This window comes from Lissotriton vulgaris, chromosome 12, assembly GCF_964263255.1.
Source record: "Lissotriton vulgaris chromosome 12, aLisVul1.2, whole genome shotgun sequence".
Classification (NCBI taxonomy): domain Eukaryota; kingdom Metazoa; phylum Chordata; class Amphibia; order Caudata; family Salamandridae; genus Lissotriton; species Lissotriton vulgaris.
In genome coordinates this window covers 444,722,829-444,746,898 of record NC_141700.1, presented here as the reverse complement: position 1 = coordinate 444,746,898, position 24,070 = coordinate 444,722,829, and the positions used below count along the sequence as shown (strand labels likewise).

Sequence of the window (24,070 nt, the reverse complement as noted above, 5' to 3'; positions counted from 1 at the left end):
CATTCCAAACCTAGGGAAATATTCTTTGAGAAGAATTTTGGCAGTTGATAGGGCAGTATTGTCCTTTAGTGGATATGCTTCGATCCATCTGGAAAATGCACAGACTACCACCAGGACGTATTTTAAGTTATTGCACCGATCCATGTGAATGAAGTCTAACTGAATCACTTCAAAGGGGCAAGAGGGTGGAGCGAAATGACCAGCAGGAGTAGGAGTTCCCTTGCCAGGATTATGCATCAGGCATACCATACAATTTTTCACCACTCTCTCTGCACATTTACTAATCCCATCATTCTTCCAGACCGGGGCCAACATTTTACAGATTCCTTTAGAACTTATGTGCGCTACTCCATGCGCCATTGTCACCACTGCAAGCACATACGCATCAGGCAACATCCAACGCTGTTGTTCCGACAAGTCAATCCAACACCCACTCGAATCCAACTTGCCCGTACTTTCTTTCCATGCACGTTTTTCCTCCTCAGTTGCCTCTTTCTGAATCTCTTTCACACTTTCCATTGTATCCTCACACATTCCAGACTCGGAGATCCATCTTGCCGATGTTGCAACATACATTCTACTCATCATATTCCTAGCTGTCTGTTTAGCAGTCTCATCAGCAAAAGCATTCCCACGACCAACATCATCCGTGATTGCTTTATGCGCACTGCATTTCACAATCGCAACTTCGGTCGGCAAGGTTAGAGATTCCAACAAGTCGTTAACTAACTGACCATGTTGAATCTTAGTCCCATGGGACGTAATGAAACCTCTTTCTTTCCACAAACGGCCAAAATTATGGGCCACGCCAAACGCGTACTGACTATCTGTGAACACATTCACTCTCTTTCCCTTAGCTAAAACACACGCTCTTGTTAGAGCGATTAACTCTGCAGCTTGGGCAGAATTCTGACTCACTCTTGCAGTCTCCACAATCGTACTCAAAGTCGTTACTGCATAAGCAGCAGTCACATCACCATTCTCCAATTTAAAGCATGACCCATCAACATACAACGTGCCATCGGGATCTGACAATGGAGTGTCTTTCAAATCAATTCGTCCTTTTGTCTCTTCCTCGGTTCTGAAACAACAATCATGAGGTTCGGAATCACTCGACTCTTGATTAGCCGGCAACAGTGTTGCTGGATTCAATACATTGCATCTTTTGATCTGAATATGACTCGCTAGCAATGTCAGCTCGTAGCCAGATAATCTCGCACTGGTAAGGTGTTGTGTCTTGGTTCTGTTCATGAGTGTATCCACAGCATGAGGAACCATAACCACTAGCATGTTGTTCATCACCAAACCAGCAGATTGTCGAATGGAAGCCGCAGCTGCCGCTGTAGCTCTCAAACAACTAGGTAACACTCTAGCTACCGGATCTAATGTTGATGAAAAATACGCACAAGGGCGTTGTTTATCACCAAATTTCTGTGTCAGAACACTCAACGCGCAACCTTCTCTCTCGTGAACATAGAGCGTGAATGGCTTGCTGTAATCGGGTGTGCCCAATACAGGAGCTGAACAAAGTGCATTTCGTAACTCAGAAAAACTCTCCTGACATTCAGCAGACCATGGCACCGGACTCAGAACATTTTTCCCAGTCAAAGCTACCAACGGTTTTGCTAAAAGAGAAAAATTTGGGATCCACTGCCTACAGTAAGAGGTAATACCTAAAAAGGCACGCACTTCTCTCTGTGTGCGAGGAACACTCATCTGCGTAATTGCTTTTATTCTTTCTGGGGTCAACTTCCTTCCCTCCTTTGACAAGAGATGACCTAATTAGGTCACTTCTTGGCAGCAATATTGCATTTTCGAAGGTGACACCTTATGATTCAAATTGGACAAATGATGCAATAACGAAATTGTAGCTGCTTTGCAAGTTTCCTTGTCATCGGCAGCCACTAGAAGATCATCTACATACTGTACTAGAGCAGAACCTGGAGGAAGTACAAAGGAATCTAACTGACTTTTTAATGCCTGACTGTAAATGGATGGGCTCTCACAATAGCCTTGTGGAGCGCGTTTAAATATGAAGCTTCGACCTCCTAGACAGAAGCCGAAAATATCTCTGCTTTCCTCGGCTATTGGAATGCTGAAAAAGGCATTTTTCAAGTCAATGACTGAAAACCATGTGGCTGTAGCAGGAATCAATGTTAACAAGGCAGTAATATCTGGAACCACAGGAAACTGCGGGACCACAATCTTATTAACTTCTCTGAGATCAATGACAAACCTATATACTGGAGGCTTTGTAGGATCAGTTCGTTTCAAAATCGGTAATACAGGACTGTTACAGACATTTCCTCTAGTTTCTTCAACCACCCCTTTCTTAATCAAATCTTGCACAATCAGTAAAAGTGCACGTTCACCTTCATTAGAGATCTTATATTGAGGAATTCGTGGAAATTTTACATTTGCTTTCAAAGTGACTACATATGGTGGTATTTCTAAAAGGCCTACATCGTTAGGACCAGTCGCCCAAAGAGTATCAGGGAGTGAACGCAGCTCTGGCAGGAGTGCATCCATAGACAAGTACATCGGAGAGGTGATTCTTTTACCCAACGTAAGCTGTACTCCTTCCGGAGAACAGTACAATGTCGCATATAGTCGTTTTAACAAGTCTAAACCAAGCAGATTTTCATTACAACCTGTCGTCAAAATCAGGGGTGCTTTCAATTGACACGGTCCAACAGAAATAGACAAGGGACCAGATACCGGGTTGTAAACAGGGGCGCCTGAAAAACCTACAGAAACATTTGTTAAGCCGGACAAAGGTGCGCCAGGGAGTTTCGCATGTATGATAGAACTTTTTGCGGCACCAGTATCCAACAGAAACGGTTCGACTACACCTGATGTTGCTACTGCGACATAAGGCCCACTCTGATCCACTGGAACTGATACTACTCCCTCTCTCTGTCCATGGCTGTCCTAGTACCCATTTTGCTGAAATTCCTCATCATTTTCACAATAGTCTTCAACATGATATTGTTGAGATCTATTTTGTTGGGCCGACTGTCCATTTCGTTGATCAAAGTGATTGGAAGGGCGATCATTCGTCTGTGGAGGCATAGCACCTCGTCCTCGACCTCTAGAATTCTGCACAAAACCTCCACGACCTCTCTGAGCTGCTGCTGCGTTATTTTGCGCCAAGACTGGACACTCATTTTTATAATGACCTTCTTTCTTACAATACGCACACTGATTTCACTGGTATTGTGGTCTAGGTGAACTATAATCTGTCCTTTGATACGAACCTTGCTGTGTATTAGTCTGATTCATACGAGGTGGATATGCCTGCTGCAAAAGAACTTTAGTCTTTAAGTCTTTTGTCTTTTTATCTGATTTCTCTTTCTCTTCTTTATCCCTATTTTCATAATACTGTGCAGTTGCAAGTATTTGCGCAGTTGTAGATACAGCCCACGCACTCTCGGAATCTTTTAATTTATTGCATAGCTCAGGTAACAAATTATGTACGAATTTATCGACAAACAGTCTCTGTCCTCCTTCTGTGCTCATATCCTGACCACTATGATCTACAAAAGTCTCTTCGAACCTCGTGAAAAAGTCGGAGACACTTTCGTCTTTCTTTTGCCTGCATGCGGACAACTTGTCCCAATTAACACGCAATGCGGGCATCAGAGTCTTCATTAAGTCGATTATCCTACCTGGAAGATCGGCAATTAGAGGTTCGGGTTTGGAACCACCTATTTGCTGACCATCCGCTGCAATGATAGCTGCCCAATCACCACCTAGGGCAACTGGATGATTCTCTTTACGAATTTTAGCCCAAATTGGTTGCGGAACTACATTCCCAAATAACATGTCAATGTCCGCCAGATTCATTACACAGGCCTCAACTGTTTGCACTAATTCCTTATAGTATCCAGCAGGATTCTTACGCGGGTCTGGCAAGGCCTGTTTCACTGCTAACACTTCGGCTCGCTTCCACGGAATGTGTATCCACACTCTTTGGAATTGCGCTGGAGCAGCTACAATACCATTGGCAACATCAGCTTGTACAGCGTCGCGCCAAATTGGAGGAACCTCCCTCATTGGATATTGGCGATTCAGCTTTGTATTACTTTTCTCTAAATCTCTCGGTGAACGAAGTGATGGATCATTCCTATAACTTAAAATCAGTTCCATCGCTTCTTTTATATTATGACCTACTATCATTCCTGCAGCAAACTCTTTCTGAACCTTAATTAAGTCTTCTAAATTCAATTCAGAGTCATCTTCTTCTAGTTCCTCACGTAAAAGAGAGCACATCTCGTCAAAGACATATCGTTGCGTTGGTTCATTCCACTGCATAAATGTATCTAGTACATCTCTTGTACTATATTTCCTACTTTTCTAAATCCATCTGAGAGCCGTGGAATCTAATATTCCCCGTTCCTCAGTACTTGGGAGCTAACTACGTCTTTGTACAGAGTCAGAAGTAGGAGTCTTAATTAAAGATTTATAGAAAGGAGACAGAATGTTAGAGACAGAATCAGTGATTCTTCGACGAACAGAAAGCGGAGTCAACATACTGGCAGATGCAGAGAACACAGTAGCAGTTGGAACAGATAGCGGGACAGTAGGAGTATCGAGGAAGATAGCTTGTGGAACAGTAGGTGTAAGCGATACAGGTATAGGTAGAGAAGTCGGCAACCCAGGAAGAGGAGGTGCCGTAGGAACATTCACATTGACCACAGGAGGTACAGGAGCTTGATTCTGAGGGGCAGGAACAGGAATACCAGGTTGTCCAGCAACCGGCAATTGAACATTTGGTACAGGTGGAGCCGTAGCACCTTGTGCATACGGTGGTGGTGACCGTAACAAGTAAGACAACAGAGGATCGTTTTCGGGATCTTCTACTATCTTAGTCGTACTCGATGGCAAGGCAGGATAGCATTTATCTATCGTTAAGTTACACTCTCTAGTGGCTATCTCCATTGCCTTCTCAGACTCGTTATCTTGCAGCTGCTTAGCCGCTTGTTCTAAAGTTAACTCTTGCTCTTTCTGTTCTTTCTTCAACCTTTTAATCTCTCTCTGTTTAGATTCTTTTCGCCAGTAACAGAAAGAATCAAACATTGCCGGCCGGGCTTTCTTCTTAAACAGTTTCACTTCTAAATTGTCAAGGATTTCGGGTTCAAAACTACCATGCAGTGGCCAACTAAGGACACCGTCCTTTTCAGTGTATCGGACCCATACCTCATTATAAGATATAGGACCCACACCATGCTTACAGTAAAGATCATATAAAGGAGTCCCAATCGGAGGAACCAGACATGAGTCCTCCAATCGTGAATCGCTGTTGCAACCAAAACACGACAACATACAATTTTTCCGACTTACCATTTTGTAATCCGGAACACAGAACAAACAACACAAACAAGAATGTGCACTCGAACCAAGAACTTAGGCCTACCAAAAGAGAACAAATGTATCGTATCGATACCCAAACCAAACCAAATAGATTATCGTAACCAGAACAACCAGTGATAATCTTACGAAACCAAACCAAACCAAGAACCAAAAAGGATTTTAACAACCCTCACGAGATAACCAGCTAGCAACCACTAAATACTTAACCGAGGCACTGAAGACGTCACCAAGGAGAAACCCGTCACGTTTCGCCGTACTAAGGACTGCACCTCGGGTCCAAGACAGGGCGACGGTCAAGGCAACGGCCCACTGCAGCCGTCCTGAACGGGAACCCTCGTGGAAGAGAACGTCGGGCCACTTTTGTGATATGCCGGGATCGATGAAGTGGGGCGCCTCCCTCAGGAATCTTCACACGAAGCTTCTCGAACTCTTCAGGCTTTTGGACCGGTACCGAATGACGTCGCCCACGTTGGGCGCCAATTGGAGTTCTGGACTTTTTGGTTCCGTCCAGAGGTGTCAGGGAACAACACCCGAAGACCCCGGAGTTCCACCTGTCTTGGTGCACAAATAAACAGAAACACGGGCTTCTCGATGGTGGCATCAAAGACCAAAGGTTTATTACTGCAGGGACACAGAAGTCACAGAAACTACGCATGGGCAGTGTCTAGGAGCCTGTTCGATTTGTACAAAGAGGGTTGCTCCTTATATACTAAAAATTGGGCTTCAGGCAAATTCTTCACATGTTAGTACATTCCCAAACCTTTGTGTCCTAAACAATAAATATTTGGCGTTGCACAGGAATCTTCGACACTATCTGATGTCAAAACATTACGAACGAGGGGTTCCCACTTTTCCATCATAATCTCATGTCAACTTTTCATTCAAGACCCGGACCGCCTCATCGTAAATTTCGTTACCTCCCCCTAATAAAGGCCCAGAAGGAAAGGAGCAGAGCCAGGTGCAGAAGATAGAAAAGCAGGATAAGGGATGTTTGTGGGTTGTAAATGGGCAAGGCTACCGGCTTCGGCCGCCTAATCGTGATCAGGCCAACGACCACAAGAACCAGTATAGCAGGACTGGCCTCGGGCAGAGGAGGCAGCCTTTGTCGAGTCATGCAGCTACAGCGTGTTCTGTTCCAAGGTGCACGTGTCACTAAAGAGGTGAATCACCGGCTAAGGCTACGTGTCCTTAATCGAAATGAAGTGAAGTGATCAAAGGTTATTGCGTATGTGAGGGCAAGAAACACAAAATGGCTGCCATGATCTAAGATGGATGCCATGGGTAGATCAGAAATGTGTTTGTTACAGGAGTACTCTTGCTCGTAGCGTAGCGAAAACACCAGGATATGCTAAATGGATCATTTGCGGTTCGCTGATACCAATATTATGTATTTCCGACAATATTGAAAACACGGGTTCAAATCGTCACGGAACCTCACCCCGTTGAGTTACTCTTCTTCTCCATCTGTTCGACGTCGTACCCCTTCTGTTGCTGCTAACTTCTTTAATTCTCTTGGACCTATTCTTGAGTCCGCTGGTTCGGACGGTCCTCAAAGACGAAGTCAGCTTCCCGGTGGTAGGGAACGTGACTCGCTGTATAACATGGCGATGGGTTGGATGAAATACCCCCTTAGAAATCCTCCACGTGTGGTGCTTGATACGTTTTGTCAATTTAACGAACCGACACAGAGGTTCGTGTTTGAAGAAATGTGCAAGGTTCTACGTGACCAAATATAGGCTGATGCATCTGATGATGTAATGACTGCTCTCACTAATCTCCAGCTCCAGTTTGCGAGCGGAATAATGGTGGGTAGCAATGTTCGGCGTGCTGTCGAGCAGTTGTTGTCTGTTCGACGTCGTACCCCTTCTGTTGCTGCTAACTTCTTTAATTCTCTTGGACATATTCTTGAGTCCGCTGGTTCGGACGGTCCTCAAAGACGAAGTCAGCTTCCCGGTGGTAGGGAACGTGACTCGCTGTATAACATGGCGATGGGTTGGATGAAATACCCCCTTAGAAATCCTCCACGTGTGGTGCTTGATACGTTTTGTCAATTTAACGAACCGACACAGAGGTTCGTGTTTGAAGAAATATGCAAGGTTCTACGTGACCAAATATAGGCTGATGCATCTGATGATGTAATGACTGCTCTCACTAATCTCCAGCTCCAGTTTGCGAGCGGAATAATGGTGGGTAGCAATGTTCGGCGTGCTGTCGAGCAGTTGTTGTCTTTTCATCCTTCTATAATGCCTAGGGCATTGTTTTTAGAAGACATTGAGGGACCGCTTGCAGCGCCTGGTCAGTATCCTATGCGCGAAGTTCCACCAGTGTGGATGCCAGGTAACCCTGGTGCTGCACCGCCGATCCTGCCGCATTTCCAGAGAGTGTGGATACACCTCCCATGGAAACGATCGGAGGTTTTGCAGGTAAAGCAATCTTTGCCTGACCCTCGCAAAAATCCTGCAGGGTACTATAAAGAATTGTCGCAGCTAGTGGATGCTACGATAATGAATCTGGCTGACATTGATATGTTGTTTGGTAACGTAGTTCCGCAACCGGTTTGGGCGAAAATTCGTCAGGAAAATCATGTAGCATAATTAGGAGGTGATTGGGCTGCTCTTACAGCGGCGGATACCCGACAAGTTGGTGGGGCCAAGCCTGAACAGCTAATTACGGCTTTGCCCCAGAGAATTATTACTCTTATGAAGACGCTTATGCCAGCTATGAAGGTAAATTGGGACAAACTGTCCGCTTGCAAACAAAAGAAGGATGAGAGTGTCTCTGATTTCTTTACAAGATTTGAGGAGGCATTCATTGATCATAGTGGTCAAGATATGGGTACCGAGGGAGGTCAGCGATTGTTTGTGGACAAGTTTGTCTCAAATTTGTTGCCGGACCTAAGCAGCAAATTACAAAATTCAGAAAGTGCGTGGGCTGTTTCCACTTCTGCTCAAATATTGGCCACGGCCCAATATTATGAGAATAGAGAGAAAGAAGAAAATGATCGAGCAGATAAAAAGACAAAAGAACTCAAAACTAAAGTGTTGTTGCAGCAAGCGTATCCTCCACGTTCGAATCAGAATGATTCGCAACAACGGAATAGATCGCAGTCTCAGTCGAATAGGTCGCAATCGCGAAATGACTCCTCTTCACAGAGATCTTCGTTAGGGTACAATCAGTGTGCCTATTGTAGGGGAGAGGGTCATTTGAAATTCGATTGTCCAGTTTTGCTTGATCGAAACAATGGTAATTCATCTAGAGGAGGTCGTGGTGGTCCTCAACAGGCATCACGTGGTAGAGGTCGTGGTGCTCAAAATGATCGTTCTAACAATTCTTCTGACTCTAATAATTGTTTTGATCAGCGCGGATCGTCGCAAGGAAGATCTGCGCAGTACAATGTGGAGGATTATTACGTCGATCAGGATGCTGACGACGGTAATTACTAGGACAGCCATAGACAAGGAGAGGGAGTAGTATCAGTTCCGGTTGATCAGAGAGGGCCTTACGTCGCAGTTGCCACCTCGGGCGTAGTTGAGACTTTTCTGTTGGACACTGGTGCAGCGAAAAGTTCCATCATGCATTCGAAACTCCCTGGCGCACCTTTGTCTGGCTTAACAAATGTTTCCGTTGGATTCTCTGGCGCCCCTGTTAGCAATCCGGTTTCTCGTCCGTTGCCCCTTACAATTGCGCCACGTGAGCTGAAAGCTCCTTTGATTTTGACTACTGGTTATGGTGAAAATCTTTTGGGCCTGGATTTGCTAAAACGTCTGTATGCGACTCTGTATTGTTCTCCTGCGGGAGTGAAGCTTACGTTGGGTGAGAGAGTTGTCTCTCCTATGTACTTATCCATCGATAAGCTTCCACCGGAATTGAGTTCTCTTCCTGCATCTTTGTGGGCAACGGGCCCCAATGACGTGGGCCTGCTTGACATCTCCCCTTATGTTGTTCACTTGAAATCGAATGTGCGATTGCCACGTATTCCCCAGTATCGTATCTCCCTTGATGGTGAGCGAGCGCTGTTAGCGATCATTTACGATTTGATCGAGAAAGATGTTATCGAGGAGACTCGGGGAAACGTGTGCAATAGCCCTGTACTGCCCATCTTGAAGCGCACTGATCCATCAAAACCACCTGTTTATCGTTTTGTTATCGATTTACGGGAGGTGAATAAAATTGTGATTCCTCAGTTCCCTGTGGTGCCTGACATCACGGCTCTACTGACTCTGATTCCAGCCTCTGCATCTTGGTTCTCGGTGATCGATCTGAAGAATGCTTTCTTTAGCATCCTGATTGCTGAGGAGAGTAGGGACCTTTTCAGTTTCTCTCTCGGTGGCCGCAGCTATAGGTTCAAATGCGCTCCTCAGGGCTACTGTGAGAGCCCGTCGATATATAGCCAAGCTATGAAGGGCCAACTAGATGCGTTTGTGTTGCTGGCCGGTGCGACCTTGATCCAATATGTCGATGACTTATTGGTGGCTGCAGATACTCAGGACATTTGCAAAATTGCTACGGTGTCATTGTTGCAACATCTCTGTGACTTACATCATAAGGTGTCACCTTCTAAACTGCAATATTGTTGTCAAGAAGTAACCTATCTAGGTCACTTATTGTCAAAGGAGGGAAGAAGGTTGACCCCAGAGAGAATTGCAGCGATTGCTCGAATAACTGTGCCAACAACTCAGAGAGATGTACGTGCCTTTTTAGGTATCACGTCATACTGCAGGCAATGGATTCCAAATTTTTCATTGCTAGCAAAACCATTGGTGGCTCTTACGTGTAAGGATGTTCCAACTCCTTTACCATGGACGGAAGAATGTCAGAAAAGTTTTTCTGAATTGCGTGATGCGTTGTGTTCGGCTCCTGTGTTAGGTACCCCTGACTACAGTAAGCCGTTTACACTATACGTTCACGAGAGGGAAGGTTGTGCGTTGAGTGTTTTGACGCAACAATTCGGCGGTAAGCAACGTCCATGTGCATATTTTTCCTCGACCTTGGACCCGGTAGCTAGAGCATTGCCGAGTTGTCTGAGAGCAACAGCGGCAGCTGCGGTGTCCATCCGACAATCTGCAGGATTGGTCATGGATAATATGCTTACGGTGATGGTTCCGCATGCAGTTGACACTCTCTTGAATCGTACGAAAACTCAACACCTGACAAGTGCAAGATTGTCTGGTTATGAGTTGACGCTTTTGGCAAGTCACATTCAAATAAAACGTTGCAACGTCCTGAACCCGGCGACTTTGTTTCCAATCAGTATGAAATCAGACGAAGTAGCACCTCATGACTGCTACTTACGAACCGAGGAGGAAACAAAAGGTCGTGCAGACCTGAAAAATACTCCATTGGAAGATCCCGATGGGACCTTGTATGTGGATGGGTCGTGTTTTAAGTTGCCGAATGGCGATGTAACGACTGCGTATGCTGTGGTGACATTGAGTACTGTTGTGGAAAGTGCGAGATTGAATCAGAATTCTGCTCAGGCGGCAGAGCTGATTGCTTTGACTAGAGCATGTGTGTTGTCAAAAGGGAAACGGGTGAATGTGTTTACGGACAGCCAATACACATTTGGCGTGGCCCATAGCTTTGGACGTTTGTGGAGAGAGAGAGGGTTCATGACATCGCATGGTACGAAGATTCAGCACGGACAGCTCGTGAATGATCTTTTGGACGCGCTTACATTGCCCAAGCAGGTGGCGATTATTAAATGTAGTGTGCACCGTAAGGTGACGGATGATGTTGGTCGTGGTAATGCGTTTGCGGATGAGATTGCTAAGGAGACTGCCCGGAATCTTAGTACTAGAATGTATGTGACGAGTTTGGTTAGGTGGCCTACAGAGACTGGTATGTGTGAGGACACTATCGAGAGTGTGAAAGCGATTCAGAACGAGGCCACTGAATCTGAAAAGACGAAGTGGAAAGAGAGTACGGGAAAGTTGGATGCGAATGGCTGTTGGATTGATTTGTCGGAGACTAAGAGATGGATGTTGCCGGATGCATATGTGCTAGCTGTTGTGACGATGGCACACGGCTTGGCACATATTAGTGTGAAAGGTATCTGCAAGTTGTTGTCCCCTGTATGGAAGAATGATGGTATTACTAAGTGTGCTGAGAGATTGGTTAAGAATTGTATGATATGTATGATGTAAAATCCTGGTAAGGGAACCCCTACACCTCCTGGCCATTTTGCTCCCCCTTCATGTCCCTTTGAGGTGATTCAGCTAGACTTCATCCACATGGAGCGATGCAATAACCTGAAGTACGTTTTAGTTGTGGTTTGCGCATTCTCCCGATGGATCGAAGCCTACCCTCTCAAAGATAACACTGCTTTGTCCATTGCAAAAATCCTACTGAAGGAATACTTTCCTCGGTATGGAATGCCACGGATTGTATGGTCTGATAACGGAAGTGAGTTTGTGGGGAGTGTGATGAAGAGTGTGTGTAAGGGCCTTGGAATTACACAGAAATTCCACAGCGCCAATCATCCCCAGTCAGCAGGTTTGGTTGAAGGTTATAATGGCACCCTTAAATTAAAGTTAGCGAAGTTTCAGGCTACGACTGGTCTCTCGTGGCCTGACGCTTTACCCTTAGCTCTATTGTCAACAAGGGCGACTGTACACTCCCGAGAAGGGCTTAGCCCCTACGAGATTGTGTTTGGCCGCCCTGCCAATGTTTGGGGGTCCCTAGACCGAGTGTGTTCTCTGATCTTGAATATCCAATGTTGATCGATTATCTTCATGATCTGACTGCTAAACTGAGGTTAATTCACCAACAGGTCTTTGAAGCACTGCGGACGCAGACGGAGGGTCCAGGCCACCAGCTCCAGCCCGGAGACTGGGTGGTGACGCGAAACTTTGCCAGAAAACGCAACCTTGAGCCTCGTTTTACTGGACCCTACCAAGTGCTCCTTGCCACGAGGACTGCTGTTCGTTAGGAAGGACGCAAAAATTGGGTGCATGCCACCCATACTAAAAAGGTACCTATACCTTTACCAGCAGACTCGTGGGTGAGGAAGGGCATTGCCTCGTCCGAAACAGAAGCTGTGCAGACTTTCGTTCCTTTTAGCGACGCTCAGCCTGTCGGAGAGACCTCAGTGCAGCAGAACGACATTGTTGAACATTTGTCATCACAAAACTCAGGATCTGAACAATTGACTGATCAACAGAACTCTGTTTCATCATCGGACCAACTGTTTGACGAACAGACATGTCCTGGGAAAAGCCGATATTTTCTGCGATCCAATATCAAAGACTAATAAAAGCTCTGCTTTCTCCTTTGACATCCACGTTACCCCATTGCTACCATTCAGTCTGAACACACTCGTATAAATTGTAATTTTGTAAATTTGAGCCTTTTTCCATATATACGGTTTGCTTTCACAGCTAGGAGATTTTGTACATATTGTAAATTAAAAATACCTTGCATCCGGGTGGGCCGTAGGGCCGCACGGGTACTTCCTTCTGGTTAGTAGGTCTTGACACTAGGTCAAAGACCGTCGGTTCCTGGGAACTCCTGGGGATTGACTACTGCTACACAGAACGAAGTGCGTCAAAAACGCTGCGGACGGTTTTAGAGGATGGCTTCCTCAAAGCTGTTGGATTTGGAAAAAGCTCAGGCCCAAAGATTCAAGCTGCAGCAAATTGCTCGTACAAAATGCTTCATGTTTCAGGTGTTCCTTCTATTCTTAACTGTTTCCTCATTATTGGTGGGTGGGGTGTAATACATGATACAGTCGTTCTTGCCTACTGCCTCACCTACCCCTTCTTCTGAACCTAAACCTATCTCCACTGTTTCTCCTCATTCCTTCCACATCTTACCACAACACGAGCAGGCTAGACGTGCGGAGTTCATGAACAATTCCTTCGTTCAGCTCCTTCATCAGCATCAGTTGGTTGTAAACACTACCAATTGTTGGGTGTGTGGGTTAATGCCACATACCACCGATAAAGGAATTCCGTACTTGGTCCTACCTTACAGTTCCCAGGGTTCAGCTCGAGCATTCCAAACAATGTTTCGAAGCGCACTAGATTCTTACCCCAATCGAGAGCCACGTTCTCCCCACTTTGGTCCCGGTCCGTACCATAAGCCTTTGGCAATAGCAATTGCTGACTTAGATAGGGATATCTATGAGCCGTCGCTTATCCCAGATGAAGAGGTGCGAACCTATAGGGATCTGAGTGAGGTTGAGTATAATGCGCTCGTAGGTGAAAGACAGCTTAAAAGCTCGTCTCCAATATGGATCATACCCCACCTTGGTAATTTCTGTCTAAAAGGTCGTGGCCGAAGCCCGAGAGCTCACCTTGGAGAGAGTACTTGCTCCGAGACGTATGTTTTACCAATGCTCTCTTCCCCTGTTCTCCTGACTGCCAAGGGTACATACTTTGTCTGTTATGACCGTGCATATACATGGTTGCCCCTTGACTTTGCGGGCACCTGTTATATTGCAAACTTGCTGCCTCCAACTTTTACGTTTGCCGCAGATTATCATAAGACCAGAGTTGTGAGGGGCGTGATTTGCGAAGAGGACACTGCCGGTCAAGAGGCAGGAGACTTTTTCAAGGGTTTCTTTTCGTTTTGGGGACCTATGGTCAATAGTAGGAACCTGAGACAGTTGACTCGAGTGGTGGAATCGACTGCTAATATCACTGCCTGTGCCCTTGGTAACATTACAGCAGAGCTCCAGGCGGATAGGCTTATGACGTTACAAAACCGTATGGTTTTAGACGTTGTCTTAGCAGATCGAGGTGGAGTATGTAAGGTGATCCATTCGAGCTGTTGTATTTTCATTCCAGACAACGCTCCGACTGTCTATCAAGCCATCTCGAAGTTGCATAAGATCTCTGAGTCCATACACGTGGACGTAGGGGATTGGACGCTACTAGGATGGTTTTGGGGCCTAATGTCGACTTGGGGTTGGACGATTTTGATGATTATCGGGGTTGTTGTAGCATTCCTGTTCACGTGCTGTCTTTGTGTGCAGTGTGGTCCTGCCTTATGTGGCCTCTGTGCTACAACGTGTATAAGACGGCCGCCTGTTACCAAGGAAGCATTGATGGATAGAATTATGTTGCAGCAGCATCTGGATGGTCTGATGAATATCGAGATCGATTATGATTCCGACCAGTGCTTGCCTACATGAGGGCAAAAGGAGCGTCTGAGGTTCCGTGACGATCGTAAGTGGTGTTTTCAACTCGCACGAATATGGCCGAGTCTGGTATCTATGAACCGCAAATGACGAGTTTAGTGGGTGTACGCGTTTTCGCTGTGGTAGCCTAAACCTTTCGTTTGTTTTGTGGGTTTCTTCATCTGAACCCACGGGTTCCATCTTAGATACGGCATCCATTTTGTTTCTTGCCCTCAAGTAGCCAGCGAACGGACGCTGTCCGCTTCGCGACCCTGGGATTCCCAAACTCCTGCGGAAGACACATTTCCTTTGAAAGTGTCTTTATGATGAGGGGGATGACACTGCAAGGCAGCTGGCCCCGCTCGAGGCTCATCTTGCCGTGCCGGACTATTGTCTCAGTTGTGCATCTCATTAGGCACGTCCTTTTGATTCCTGCAACTCGTGTTTCCTGGTACATCCCCTTTTACACCCTCTTTGTTCCTGTCTTCCTCTGCACCTGTTTTTTGCCTTATCCTCGATCTGTTTACTGCTGATTGGAATGTACAAATGGTGAGAAGATGTGCTTTTACAGTTGGGAACTACCAAATGTTACTGTACTTATGTTCCGGGCCCTGAATACATGAAAGCGACCCCTTATGGTCTTTACGATGGGAACCAAGTTGTAATCCTTTGTGTACCATGTTAACCTATGAGAGAAAACTGAATAAAAGGAGCGATCCACAGATACAAGTTGAAGCAGTCTCCTCGAACCTACACGTGTTGTACTTCCTGTGACTTCTGTGTTCCCTGCAGTAAATAAACCTCGAATCTTTGACGCCGAAGGAAGTGTCCCGTGTCTCTGTCATTTGTACGCCGGAACAGGTTACCCACGAAGGTTTCAGGTGTTATCCCTGGCACCGCTGGGTCTTAAATTAACCCAGTCCTTCAATAGGAGTACCTGTTTATTAAAACATATTAATACTTGCGTAGTGATTGAGTATCTTCGTGTTTAAGATTACAATACATATAAAGAAGAATTTATAGCAGGAAACACATTTTCATCATCAACAATAAATTATTTATGCAATTCTTACTATTAACGTTGGTGCTGTGGCTTAGTGGTTAAAGCGCCTGTTTCGTAAACAGGAAATCCTGAGTTCAAATCTCAGCAGCACCCAACTGTTTTCTCATGCTTTCCGAATAATTTTCATCAAACAAATGTTGAATACAATTTAAGAATAAACATCTGGTTCTATGAACTTTAGAATAAGTTATCTTAAAAATTAAATAAAATGCTTGGTATTGTGAAGATTTTTGTAGGAAGGCATTGACTGAAATAGGGAAAAGAAAATGACAAAGAACAAGATAGAGGTGAGTGATCACTCTATTGTTGAATTCAACTAATCCATTCTTCAGCAAGGTATATTTTAAAATGATATGAATAGGGTAAACTTCAAATTAGAGAGGGGTTTTTGAATAAGTGAAGAGTCTTCATTCATCTTAAATGTTTGAGTAGAGAAGTGTGTGAACTTAGAAAAGAATATGAAAGTGAAAAAGTAATATTCTCTTGAACACCATAAAGAAAAGTATTCAAACTTAAGAATCAAGTGGGTGCTGTGGCTTAGCTGGTTAAAGCGCCTGTCTAGTAAACAGGAGATCCTGAGTTCAACTCTCAGCAGTGCCTTGCTTTTCTCATTGTTATATAACAAATCATTTTCATTAGGTCTTATTCCGATACAATTAAAATATAAAAGTCTGATTCATCTTACTGTTGAACAGATCATCTTTAACCTTATAAAAACCCAAGTATTTTCAAGATTATAGAATGAATACTGTTATTGCAAAATGAAAAAAAATACTTATCTATGAGAAAGACGTAGATGAAATGTCTACCTAGATCGGAGCAATATTATTACCTTCATGAAAAAAAAGTTGTAAAGAATTCAAGAAATGAAATTGGGTTTTATAAGAGTACCTGTTTATTAAAACATATTAATCCTTGCGTAGTGATTGAGTATCTTTTCGTGTTTAAGATTACAATACATATAAAGAAGAATTTATAGCAGAAAACACATTTTCATCATCAACAATAAATTATTTATGCATTTTTTACTATTACAGTTGGTGCTGTGGCTTAGTGGTTGAAGCTACTGTCTCATAAACAGGAAATCCTGAGTTCAAATCTCAGCAGCATTTAACTGTATTCTCCATGCTTTCCGAATATTTTTCATCAAACAAGTGTTGAATACAATTTAAGTATAAACATCTGGTTCTATGAACTTTAGAATAAGTTATCTTAAAAATTAAATAAAATACTTGGTATTGTGAAGATTTTTGTCGGAATGCATTGATTGAAATAGGGAAAAGAAAATGACAAAGAAAAAGATAGAGGTGAATGATCACTCTATTGTTGAATTCAACTAATCCATTCTTCAGCAAGGTATATTTTAAAATGATATGAATAGGGTAAACTTCAAATTAGAGAGGTGTTTTTGAATAAGTGAAGAGTCTTCATTCATCTTAAGTTTATGAGTAGAGAAGTGTGTGAACTTACAAAAGAATATGAAAGTGAAAAAGCAATATTCTCTTGAACACCATAAAGAAAAGTATTTCAAACTTAAGAATCAAGTGGGTGCTGTGGCTTAGCTGGTTAAAGCGCCTGTCTAGTAAACAGGAGATCCTGAGTTCAACTCTCAGCAGTGCCTTGCTTTTCTCATTGTTATATAACAAATCATTTTCATTAGGTCTTATTCCGATACAATTAAAATATAAAAGTCTGATTCATCTTACTGTTGAACAGATCATCTTTATCCTTATAAAAACCCAACTATTTTCAAGATTATAGAATGAATACTGTTATTGCAAAATGAAAAAAATACATATCTATGAGAAAGACGTAGATGAAATGTCTACCTAGATTGGAGCAATATTATTACATTCATGAAAAAAAATTGTAAAAAATTCAAGAAATGAAATTGGGTTTTATAAGAGTACCTGTTTATTAAAACATATTAATCCTTGCGTAGTGATTGAGTATCTTTTCGTGTTTAAGATTACAATACATATAAAGAAGAATTTATAGCAGAAAACACATTTTCATCATCAACAATAAATTCTTTATGCATTTCTTACTATTACTGTTGGTGCTGTGGCTTAGGGGTTAAAGCTCCTGTCTGGTAAACAGGAAATCCTGAGTTCAATTCTCAGCAGCATTTAACTGTTTTCTCCATGCTTTCCGAATAATTTTCATCAAACAAGTGTTGAATACAATTTAAGTATAAACATCTCGTTCTATGAACTTTAGAATAAGTTATCTTAAAAATTAAATAAAATGCTTGGTATTGTGAAGATTTTTGTAGGAATGCATTGACTGAAATAGGGAAAAGAAAATGACAAAGAACAAGATAGAGGTGAATGACACTCTATTGTGGAATTCAACTAATCCATTCTTCAGCAAGGTATATTTTAAAATGATATGAATAGGGTAAACTTCAAATTAGAGAGGTGTTTTTGAATAAGTGAAGAGTCTTCATTCATCTTAAGTGTTTGAGTAGAGAAGTGTGTGAACTTAGAAAAGAAAATGAAAGTGAAAAAGCAATATTCTCTTGAACACCATAAAGAAAAGTGTTTCAAAATAAAGAATCAAGTGGGTGCTGTGGCTTAGCTGGTTAAAGCGCCTGTCTACAGGAGATCCTGAGTTCAACTCTCAGCAGTGCCTTGCTTTTCTCATTGTTATATAACAAATCATTTTCATTAGGTCTTATTCCGATACAATTAAAATATAAAAGTCTGATTCATCTTACTGTTGAACAGATCATCTTTAACCTTATAAAAACCCAAGTATTTTCAAGATTATAGAATGAATACTGTTATTGCCAAATTAAAAAAATACATATCTATGAGAAAGACGTAGATGAAATGTCTACCTAGATTGGAGCAATATTATTACCTTCATGAAAAAAAATTGTAAAGAATTCAAGAAATGAAATTGGGTTTTATAAGAGTACCTGTTTATTAAAACATAATAATACTTTCGTAGTGATTGAGTATGTTTTCGTGTTTAAGATTACAATACATATAAAGAAGAATTTATAGCAGGAAACACATTTTCATCAGCAACATTGAATTATTTATGCATTTCTTACTATTAACTTTGGTGCTGTGGCTTAGTGGTTAAAGCGCCTGTCTCGTAAACAGGAAATCCTGAGTTCAAATCTCAGCAGAATTTAACTGTTTTCTCCATGCTTTCTGAATAATTTTCATCAAACAAGTGTTGAATACAATTTAAGTATAAACATCTGGTTCTATGAACTTTAGAATAATTTATCTTAAAAATTAAATAAAATGCTTGGTATTGTGAAGATTTTTGTAGGAATGCATTGACTGAAATAGGGAAAAGAAAATGACAAAGAACAAGATAGAGGTGAATGATCACTCTATTGTTGAATTCAACTAATCCATTCTTCAGCAAGGTATATTTTAAAATGATATGAATAGGGTAAACTTCAAATTAGAGAGGTGTTTTTGAATAAGTGAAGAGTCTTCATTCATCTTAAGTGTTTGAGTAGAGAAGTGTGTGAACTTAGAAAAGAATATAAAAGTGAAAAAGCAATATTCTCTTGAACACCATAAAGAAAAGTGTTTCAAATTTAAGAATCAAGTGGGTCCTGTGGCTTAGCTGGTTAAAGCGCCTGTCTAGTAAACAGGAGATCCTGAGTTCAAATCTCAGCAGCGCCTTGCTTTTCTCATTGTTATATAACAAATCATTTTCATTAGGTCTTATTCCGATACAATTAAAATATAAAAGTCTGATTCATCTTACTGTTGAACAGATCATCTTTAACCTTATAAAAACCCAAGTATTTTCAAGATTATAGAATGAATAGTGTTATTGCCAAATTAAAAAAATACATATCTATGAGAAAGACGTAGATGAAATGTCTACCTAGATTGGAGCAATATTATTACCTTCATGAAAAAAAATTATAAAGAATTCAAGAAATGAAATTGGGTTTTATAAGAGTACCTGTTTGTTAAAACATAATAATACTTTCGTAGTGATTGAGTATGTTTTCGTGTTTAAGATTACAATACATATAAAGAATTTATAGCAGGAAACACATTTTCATCAGCAACAATGAATTATTTATGCATTTCTTACTATTAACTTTGGTGCTGTGGCTTAGTGGTTAAAGCGCCTGTCTTGTAAACAGGAAATCCTGAGTTCAAATCTCAGCAGCATTTAACTGTTTTCTCCATGCTTTCTGAATAATTTTCATCAAACAAGTGTTGAATACAATTTAAGTATAAACATCTGGTTCTATGAACTTTAGAATAATTTATCTTAAAAATTAAATAAAATGCTTGGTATTGTGAAGATTTTTGTAGGAATGCATTGACTGAAATAGGGAAAAGAAAATGACAAAGAACAAGATAGAGGTGAATGATCACTCTATTGTTGAATTCAACTAATCCATTCTTCAGCAAGGTATATTTTAAAATGATATGAATAGGGTAAACTTCAAATTAGAGAGGTGTTTTTGAATAAGTGAAGAGTCTTCATTCATCTTAAGTGTTTGAGTAGAGAAGTGTGTGAACTTAGAAAAGAATATGAAAGTGAAAAAGCAATATTCCCTTGAACACCATAAAGAAAAGTGTTTCAAACTAAAGAATCAAGTGGGTGCTGTGGCTTAGCTGGTTATAGCACCTGTTTAGTAAAAAGGAGATCCTGAGTTCAAATCTCAGCAGCGCCTTGCTTTTCTCATTGTTATATAACAAATCATTTTCCTTAGGTCTTATTCCGATACAATTAAAATATAAAAGTCTGATTCATCTTACTGTTGAACAGATCATCTTAAACCTTATAAAAACACAACTATTTTCAAGATTATAGAATGAATACTGTTATTGCCAAATGAAAAAAATACATATCTATGAGAAAGACGTAGATGAAATTTCTACCTAGATTTGAGCAATATTAATACCTTCATGATTTTTTTTTTAAAGAATTCAAGAAATGAAATTGGGTTTTATAAGAGTACCTGTTTATTAAAAGATATTAATACTTGCGTAGTGATTGAGTATGTTTTCGTGTTTAAGATTACAATACATATAAAGAAGAGTTTATAGCAGGAAACACATTTTCATCATCAACAATGAATTATTTATGCATTTCTTAGGAATGCATTGACTGAAATAGGGAAAAGAAAATGACAAAGAACAAGATAGAGGTGAATGATCACTCTATTGTTGAATTCAACTAATCCATTCTTCAGCAAGGTATATTTTAAAATGATATGAATAGGGTAAACTTCAAATTAGAGAGGTGTTTTTGAATAAGTGAAGAGTCTTCATTCATCTTAAGTGTTTGAGTAGAGAAGTGTGTGAACTTAGAAAAGAATATGAAAGTGAAAAAGCAATATTCTCTTGAACACCATAAAGAAAAGTGTTTCAATCTTAAGAATCAAGTGGGTGCTGTGGCTTAGCTGGTTAAAGCGCCTGTCTAGTAAACAAGAGATCCTGAGTTCAACTCTCAGCAGTGCCTTGCTTTTCTCATTGTTATATAACAAATCATTTTCATTCGGTCTTATTCCGATACAATTAAAATATAAAAGTCTGATTCATCTTACTGTTGAACAGATCATCTTTAACCTTATAAAAACCCAAGTATTTTCAAGATTATAGAATGAATACTGTTATTGCAAAATGAAAAAAATACATATCTATGAGAAAGACGTAGATGAAATGTCTACCTAGTTTGGAGCAATATTATTACCTTCATGAAAAAAAATTGTAAAGAATTCAAGAAATGAAAGTGGGTTTTATAAGAGTACCTGTTTATTAAAACATATGAATCCTTGCGTAGTGATTGAGTATCTTTTCGTGTTTAAGTTTACAATACATATAAAGAAGAATGTATAGCAGAAAACACATTTTCATCATCAACAATAAATTCTTCATGCATTTTTTACTATTACCGTTGGTGCTGTGGCTTAGTGGTTAAAGCTCCTGTCTCGTAAACAGGAATTCCTGAGTTCAAATCTCAGCAGCATTTAACTGTTTTCTCCATGCTTTCCGAATCATTTTCATCAAACAAGTGTTGAATACAATTTAAGTATAAACATCTGGTTCTATGAACTTTAGAATAAGTTATCTTAAAAATTAAATAAAATGCTTGGTATTGTGAAGATTTTTCTAGGAATGCATTGACTGAAATAGGGAAAAGAAAATGACAAAGAACAAGATAGAGGTGAATGATCACTCTATTGTTGAATTCAACTAATCCATTCTTCAGCAAGGTATATTTTAAAATGATATGAATAGGGTAAACTTCAAATTAGAGAGGTGTTTTTGAATAAGTGAAGAGTCTTCATTCATCTTAAGTGTTTGAGTAGAGAAGTGTGTGAACTTAGAAAAGAATATGAAAGTGAAAAAGCAATATTCTTTTGAACACCATAAAGAAAAGTGTTTCAATTTTAAGAATCAAGTGGGTGCTGTGGCTTAGCTAGTTAAAGCGCCTGTCTAGTTAACAAGAGATCCTGAGTTCAACTCTCAGCAGTGCCTTGCTTTTCTCATTGTTATATAACAAATCATTTTCATTAGGTCTTATTCCGATACAATTAAAATATAAAAGTCTGATTCATCTTACTGTTGAACAGATCATCTTTAACCTTATAAAAACCCAAGTATTTTCAAGATTATAGAATGAATACTGTTATTGCAAAATGAAAAAAATACATATCTATGAGAAAGACGTAGATGAAATGTCTACCTAGATTGGAGCAATATTATTACCTTCATGAAAAAAAATTGTAAAGAATTCAAGAAATGAAAGTGGGTTTTATAAGAGTACCTGTTTATTAAAACATATGAATCCTTGCGTAGTGATTGAGTATCTTTTCGTGTTTAAGATTACAATACATATAAAGAAGAATTTATAGCAGAAAACACATTTTCATCATCAACAATAAATTATTTATGCATTTTTTACTGTTACCGTTGGTGCTGTGGCTTAGTGGTTAAAGCTCCTATCTCGTAAACAGGAAATCCTGAGTTCAAATCTCAGCAGCATTTAACTGTTTTCTTCATGCTTTCCGAATAATTTTCATCAAACAAGTGTTGAATACAATTTAAGTATAAACAACTGGTTCTATGAACTTTAGAATAAGTTATCTTAAAAATTAAATAAAATACTTGGTATTGTGAAGATTTTTGTAGGAATGCATTGATTGAAATAGGAAAAAGAAAATGACAAAGAACAAGATAGAGGTGAATGATCACTCTATTGTTGAATTCAACTAATCCATTCTTCAGCAAGGTATATTTTAAAATGATATGAATAGGGTAAACTTCAAATTAGAGAGGTGTTTTTGGATAAGTGAAGAGTCTTCATTCATCTTAAGTTCATGAGTAGAGAAGTGTGTGAACTTAGAATAGAATATGAAAGTGAAAAAGCAATATTCTCTTGAACACCATAAAGAAAAGTGTTTCAAAATCAAGAATCAAGTGGGTGCTGTGGCTTAGCTGGTTAAAGCGCCTGTTTAGTAAAAAGGAGATCCTGAGTTCAACTCTCAGCAGCGCCTTGCTTTTCTCATTGTTATATAACAAATCATTTTCATTAGGTCTTATTCCGATACAATTAAAATATAAAAGTCTGATTCATCTTACTGTTGAACAGATCATCTTAAACCTTATAAAAACCCAAGTATTTTCAGGATTATAGAATGAATACTGTTATTGCAAAATAAAAAAATACATATCTATGAGAAAGACGTAGATGAAATTTCTACCTAGATTTGAGCAATATTAATACCTTCATGAAAAAAAATTGTAAAGAATTCAAGAAATGAAATTGGGTTTTATAAGAGTACCTGTTTATTAAAACATATTAATCCTTGCGTAGTGATTGAGTATCTTTTCGTGTTTAGGATTACAATACATATAAAGAAGAATTTATAGCAGAAACACATTTTCATCATCAACAATAAATTATTTATGCATTTTTCACTATTAACGTTGGTGCTGTGGCTTAGTGGTTAAAGTGCCTGTCTCGTAAACAGGAAATCCTGAGATCAAATTTCAGCAGCACCTAACGGTTTTCTCCATGCTTTCCGAATAATTTTCATCAAACAAGTGTTGAATACAATTTAAGAATAAACATCTGGTTCTATGAACTTTAGAAAAAGTTATCTTAAAAATTAAATAAAATGCTTGGTATTGTGAAGATTTTTGTAGGAATGCATTGACTGAAATAGGAAAAAGAAAATGACAAAGAACAAGATAGAGGTGAAAGATCACTCTATTGTTGAATTCAACTAATCCATTCTTCAGCAAGGCATATTTTAAAATGATATGAATAGGGTAAACTTCAAATTAGAGAGGTGTTTTTGAAAAAGTGAAGAGTCTTCATTCATCTTAAGTGTTTGAGTAGAGAAGTGTGTGAACTTAGAAAAGAATATGAAAGTGAAAAAGCAATATTCTCTTGAACACCATAAAGAAAAGTCTTTCAAAAATTAAGAATCAAGTGGGTGCTGTGGCTTAGCTGGTTAAAGCGCCTGTCTAGTAAACATGAGATCCTGAGTTCAACTCTCAGCAGTGCCA

General features: G+C 40.3%; 7 non-coding genes across 7 annotated transcripts; all 7 read left to right on the top strand.

Annotated features, from left to right (window-relative positions):
* The first annotated feature begins 15,574 nt into the window (after positions 1 to 15,574).
* Positions 15,575 to 15,647, top strand: TRNAT-CGU (transfer RNA threonine (anticodon CGU)). Its single transcript has one exon. It is a non-coding gene; the product is annotated as a tRNA-Thr (tRNA).
* Positions 15,648 to 16,080: 433 nt separating this feature from the next.
* Positions 16,081 to 16,154, top strand: TRNAT-AGU (transfer RNA threonine (anticodon AGU)). Its single transcript has one exon. It is a non-coding gene; the product is annotated as a tRNA-Thr (tRNA).
* A 947-nt stretch (positions 16,155 to 17,101) lies between these two features.
* TRNAT-AGU (transfer RNA threonine (anticodon AGU)) lies at positions 17,102 to 17,175 on the top strand. The gene has a single exon. It is a non-coding gene; the product is annotated as a tRNA-Thr (tRNA).
* Positions 17,176 to 17,612: 437 nt separating this feature from the next.
* On the top strand, positions 17,613 to 17,685 carry TRNAT-GGU (transfer RNA threonine (anticodon GGU)). Its single transcript has one exon. It is a non-coding gene; the product is annotated as a tRNA-Thr (tRNA).
* A 1,448-nt stretch (positions 17,686 to 19,133) lies between these two features.
* On the top strand, positions 19,134 to 19,207 carry TRNAT-AGU (transfer RNA threonine (anticodon AGU)). The gene has a single exon. It is a non-coding gene; the product is annotated as a tRNA-Thr (tRNA).
* Positions 19,208 to 19,641: 434 nt separating this feature from the next.
* On the top strand, positions 19,642 to 19,714 carry TRNAT-UGU (transfer RNA threonine (anticodon UGU)). The gene has a single exon. It is a non-coding gene; the product is annotated as a tRNA-Thr (tRNA).
* Positions 19,715 to 23,996: 4,282 nt separating this feature from the next.
* TRNAT-AGU (transfer RNA threonine (anticodon AGU)) lies at positions 23,997 to 24,070 on the top strand. The gene has a single exon. It is a non-coding gene; the product is annotated as a tRNA-Thr (tRNA).